The sequence below is a fragment of the Oratosquilla oratoria genome, chromosome 24 (assembly GCF_046742065.1).
Source record: "Oratosquilla oratoria isolate Oo_2021 chromosome 24, ASM4674206v1, whole genome shotgun sequence".
NCBI classification, from domain to species: domain Eukaryota; kingdom Metazoa; phylum Arthropoda; class Malacostraca; order Stomatopoda; family Squillidae; genus Oratosquilla; species Oratosquilla oratoria.
Genome location: NC_134800.1, coordinates 59,220,224 through 59,226,223, shown reverse-complemented (window position 1 = coordinate 59,226,223; position 6,000 = coordinate 59,220,224). Strand labels below are relative to the sequence as shown.

Below are 6,000 nucleotides of genomic sequence, written 5' to 3'. Positions count from 1 at the left end.
TTCCCTCCCTCATCCTACCTCCAACTTACACCTGAACAACTTCAATACAACTTCGCTTACAGAAATCTAGACTTCTCTTAAGACCGTTTCAACAGTATGTCTAACATTCGTATAGGTTTACAATCTCTTAGTTCATAGATTAACTTTGCTACATATGACGGAGAGGGTATTTGTTATTTGGAAGTTAGAAAAATAAAAAATTGTAACCGAAGTAGTTTTCACTGAAACGAACTCGCAACTGTGGGAGCTGGTTATACCCGTGGAAGCCCAGTGTGATAAGGACTTAGCGCTGTACACTGGCTCCGATTCATTCATTTGCCTTCTACCAATAAATATCCCGCGAACTGGCCAACCTTCCTCTTTGAATCTAAACTATACAGGAACGACGGATACTTCCCAAATATGCTAAAAATTACCATGTGAATATACGTAACAAAACAACCAAACAATTTCAAATATACTCAGTCAGTCCAGTTTTTTTTTTTTTCAGACGAACGCAACTCGAAACTGGATAAGTCCAAGAACTACCTTGGGGGACCTCGCTGCGGCGGCGGCGCGGGAGCTCAAATCACCTCCTCCTCCTCCTCCTCCTCCTCCTCCTTCCCACGTCTTTTACGTAACCAATTGCGACGTTGTTGGGCCAACCACGTGGACAAACACAGACGACGACCCCTTCCTCCTCTGCACCCAACTACGCAGCGCCAGTAAGTCAGACACGCCTCCCGAGCACTCAAGAGTGCTCAAGCAGGTTTACAGTCTGCTCACGAAGCCGTCGATCCAACTGCCTCTCACCATGTCAAGAGACTCACTTGTGTATAGTAAAAGTGGAGGAGGAGGATGATGATGGTGAGCGGAGGAGGAGGGTGCATGGCGTCACGGCAACAAGCGATGACTGGCCGGAGTCCGAGTATGCACCCACAGGATCACAGCTAGCACCTGTGCCCGCTGAACACGCGGAATGTTGAACAACCCTTTGTTGAAATAAACTTCACTGCAGAGATGTTTTGGTTTTACATTCATTTTAGATACATTCAAAAGGTGAGGGTTCCTTAGACGTTTGTGGCAGTTTCATGCAAACCCCTACATCAATTCACGTACAAGCTCCGCCTATGTAATCCTTGTAATATTATATTTATATATATATGGTGTGTGTGTGTGTGTGTGTGTGTGTGTGTGTGTGTGTGTGTGTGTGTGTGTGTGTGTGTGTGTGTGTGTGTGTGTGTGTGTGTGTGTGTGTGTGTGTGTGTGTGTGTGTGTGTGTGTGTGTGTGTGTGTGTGTGTGTGTAACAAATCCATCCCAATGTCCCTTCACCCACTCTGCGAGTTCTCTTCGGCGGAAAAAAAGGTCCCATGGACGGACGGAAGTGCTGTTGATGACTGACGCAACACCGCCACATTCTACCACCTGCAAGCATCACTGTACAAGAGCGCAGCACCCAGCGTCTAAGCTTAACACGGCCAAGTTAACAAATCAAGTTACACCCTTCATATTATTTTCCACTTGAGCACGGGCAAACTGTCTTCATTAAGGCGAGGGCAAGAGTTAATTACCCTAATTAGGGCCTAGGTACGGACAAATTGTCTTAACGAAGGCCACGATACGGGCAAATGATCCTAATTAAGTCCATGGTAATAATCTCGCACTTTTTTCAGAGATTGTGTGTGTGTGTGTGTGTGTGTGTGTGTGTGTGTGTGTGTGTGTGTGTGTGTGTGAGAGAGAGAGAGAGAGAGAGAGAGAGATATGCAATGATGAACTTAATCATATTCAGAGATGCCCAACCCGATTCGACATCTTCCACTGAATGCACCCAGGGTTGCTCCACTTATCCCAGGTAGCAGAGGGACAATACACGACCCCGGCAACAGAACAATGCCCCCTGGAGCAGCAAAACAAACAAACAATAATACCTTGTGACGTCACCCAGTTCTCGAGTAGCTCCTCCTGTGCGTGCGACTATGGTCCTTATGCCCGGGGGAACAAGACCGGGATTTGCATACACCCACCGGAGCCCCAAGAGACCATAAAGCCTACACTAGGCAGTTCCATGTTCATGGCCATCTGACATCCCCATCCATAAAGTTGTCCAACAGTTTCTTGAAACAACCGATAGTTTCAGCGCTCAATACATGGTTACTAAGTCTATTGCATTTGTTGACGATCCCATTAGTAAACCAATTCTTGTCTATTTCCTTCTTAAATCTAAAACAGTCCAATTTTAAATCCATTACTGCGAGTCCTGCCCTGTTGTCTTAATATGACCTTGTTTACGTCACCCTTGTTAAAGCCTTTGATCCACTTGAACACCTCTATTAAGATCATTCCGCACTTGGAAACACAGACCTGAACAAGAACTTCCCCACCCCCCGGGGGGGGGGGCAGGAAACCTCTTCCCAGCGAATTCCCCCCACTTCCTGTTCTATAGGAGCCAAGACACACACTATACGCCCCCCTTCCCCTTCCCCCTTCGCCCTCTCGGTGCGTCACGCATGCGTACACCATGTTCATCTTCACTACGGCCGAAGCCACTACTCTGTCGCAACCGACGGGAGAACAGGGATGTACAGGTAGCCTTAGAACATTACATAATAACGTAGGGGGACTTTAAGAGACCATAAGGCCCACACTAGGAAGTTCCATGCCCACCTGTCAACGCCATCCATAAAACTATCTAACCCTCTTTTAAAACAATTGTTTTATCGCTCAATAAATGGTGATTAAGTCTATTCCATTCGTTAACCATATACTTGGTAAAACAGTTCTTTCCTAATTCCTTTTTAAATCTGAATTTGTCGAATTTAAAGCCCTTACCAAGAGTCCTGTCTATCATAATATGATGACCTTGCCTGCATCGGTCTTGTTGAGGTGTAGGTTGACAAAAGCCCTTCGCCTATTTGAATACCTATTAGTCTAGTCCCGCAAAAGCGCACAGGATCTATGGACAAATATGAATAAATAAAAATAAATGATGATATCGTTTAACGTCACAAACTCCTCCCTATCGGAAAGCTAGAACGGTCACCCTCACGGAGGACCTTGTAGCGTGGAATTTAATGAACCATGCCCTTGGTTCAATTTCGCCGGTGGCAGGATTCGAACCGCCATCCTCTCGACCTTCGCCACAAGTAAAGACGCCCTAACCAGCTCAGCCAGCAAGCTTCCCAAGAAAAATAAATAAAATTAAAATTTCATCTAATGATGTACTCTTCTACAAATATGTGAAACATTGGTCGTTACTGACGTTCTTAGGACTTATGATATATTCATAACACCAACACCTTATGCAAACCATTGTAGAAGCATGTCTTGCGCCATCTAATATTACCATCGAGCGAAAATCGACAAGATTGTTCGCGGATTTACCACCGTGTTTCATACCATTCCCAGCAAGCAGAATAAAATCAGTTTTATTCCCATTTACCTATCTAATGCCAGGCACCCTCAATCCAGGAGGCAAAACTAATACTAACGGGGCTACAGCATTCTAGATTACCTATCAATCCCGCCTATGTTAAAAAAAAAAAAAAACTCGGGTCAGTCAATCATGAAGCAAACACGTCTCCATGGTCCCACACCTAACAACCCTGCAATAAATACAATATTATTCGCTTCACTTCGTCCCAGCACATTTAGCACTGCCAAGAGTCTGTTCCACAGAAATAGAGGGGGTTAAAATTATCTTGAACATGGTCCAACCTCTTAGACTATGCCATGCACAACCAATGTACATCAGTCAATTTGGCTGATGTGACGGGCTATGTGGAAGACTGCGTGGTAACTCTTCAATCTGGCTGACATGACATGCTGTGTGGAAATTTTCGAACTTACCCGGTTACCAATCCACTTGATGATAATCCCACCCTACACTCTCGCCTTTTAATCCAACATGTTAATCCCTGGAGTTCAACAGAACGATGGTAAACACTCAGAACACTCAATAAATAAAAGTTTGGCCTTCGGAAGGGGAACGTTTTCTATCATGGGTTCCCTTGCGAGGGGATGACGTAAGATTTCCGTTTTCCTTTCCACTAAAACACAACAATCCTTTTGTTCTAATGTATCCTCACATAGTTTTACTTCTTTTAGTCAACAAAAACAACTTAAAATCGTTTATGTTCTAATGTATATTCCTCACAGTTTTACTTGTTTTAGTCAACTAAAAACAAATTCGTCAACTGTAAGATTTGTTAAGTTTGTTTAAAAATATATTTTGACGGATCTAGCAGAAGAGATTTACGTTTATTACCCTTACAGAAACCCACACACACCCAGGTATACAAGACAGCGAGTGAAAATACCAAATTGCGCCATCTGCAGGATGGACTGGGTAAACCGGACCCATGGAAGAATTATAAATTACCCGAGGTATGATATGGGAACAAGTGTTTCAAGAATTTGCTCCAAATTCGAACTGATGTTGCATGGCGGAAGCCTCACAAATAACATCTAATGCTACTCCTCAGCTCACGGTGACGTCTTGAACAAGGCGAGAACTGGGAGTAATGTCGAGTTGAAACGGCAAGTTTACCATACATTGACAGAATTGTTGACAGTGCAATAAATAAATAAATAAATAAAACAAATAGAAATAAATAAAATAAATACATAATATAATATCAGGGTGGATCCTCAGAACATTTTCATCAAGAAACGAGGGCTGCATGATTACACTACGGAAGACCCTGGTACTACCTATACTTGAATAGTGCTGCCAACTACACAGGCCAGTATAGTGGAGAGAGAGAAACTTGACAGTGTCCACTCTTCACCAGCAAGATTGACTGTGCATAAGGCATGAACTACTAGGACTGACTCAAGTATCTAAAACCATTCAATCCAAAGGCGGAGAGAAGGGTAACAAATCATTTACACATGGAAAATACTGGAGGGCCACGTCCCCAACATTGGAGTGACACTCAGTCATGAAAGGAGGAGAGGAGGATCTTGCAATGTTGAAGGAATCGCCAGCAGCACCATATCTATCCGAGCAAAGTCCTTCACCAGAGGTGACCCGAAACTCAGTCTTACCAACTAACACCACATCCTGCAGTGGGGAGGGAGGGAGGGAGGGAGAGGGAGAGGGAGAGAGAGAGAGAGTGTGAGTGGGAGAGAGTGAGTGGGAGTGTGTGTGGGAGAGAGTGAGTGGGAGTGTGTGTGGGAGAGAGAGAGTGGGAGTGTGTGTGGGAGAAAGAGAGAAGAAGAAAAAAAAAAAAAAAAAAAAAAAAAAAAAAGGCTGGATGCCCCACTACAACAAGCTGGTACATTATATACCACTTGCACTTTAACTGAAAGAATAAAGACAAATAAATAACCAAATATATAAAGAAACGTCATTACCGCACTGCCATCTACAAAGACCAAAGACCTTTCTAAGTTTTGTCTACGAAATACAATAAATTGCTGACGACTCCCTTTACTACAAAAATAAATTCTCAAGAGGGATTCTGATAACGTCCTGTACAGACTTGTTATCTTTCAAAGGGCGCCGTCGTACCCAATAATTTTAACGAACGGCAGCTAATAGAAACCCACTTCTCAAATGTCCCAAAGCCATGTCGATGAACATGGTATGGACAGTTTCCTGATCAGAAACCTCGTCTTTTTGTCAAATGTCACACTTCCCCAAGAGGAAAATACTCTCAAGCCAGGCTTCTTTGTCCCACGCTGTCCAACAAAAGAGGCCTTCCCCATAGTTTTGTGTTATTGAAGAAACAAATTCTCACCCACACACGATAATAACCATGCATGTCCCACTTTAAAGAAAATTATAACTACCTTTACCTAAGGAGAAAAAAAAAATCCCTCGCTCCATTTTGTCAAACACCCAACGAAGTATTACGAGAATTCAAAGAAATACTACTTCCATTTTCAGATGAATTCACAGAAACACCCCATACCTAAGACGGGACGTTTTTAATCCTCCCTTCCCGTAGGAAAAAAATAATCATACACACACGTATATATACATACATTTACACACAAGTAAATACCCATTATCTCAT

The 6,000-nt window shown here is 43.3% G+C and overlaps 1 protein-coding gene across 1 annotated transcript in view; it reads right to left on the bottom strand.

The window, feature by feature from the left end:
* Positions 1-6,000, bottom strand: part of LOC143038686 (protein phosphatase PTC7 homolog) — a 104,742-nt gene that overhangs the window by 75,302 nt on the left and 23,440 nt on the right. The gene's annotated exons all lie outside the window — the stretch shown is intronic.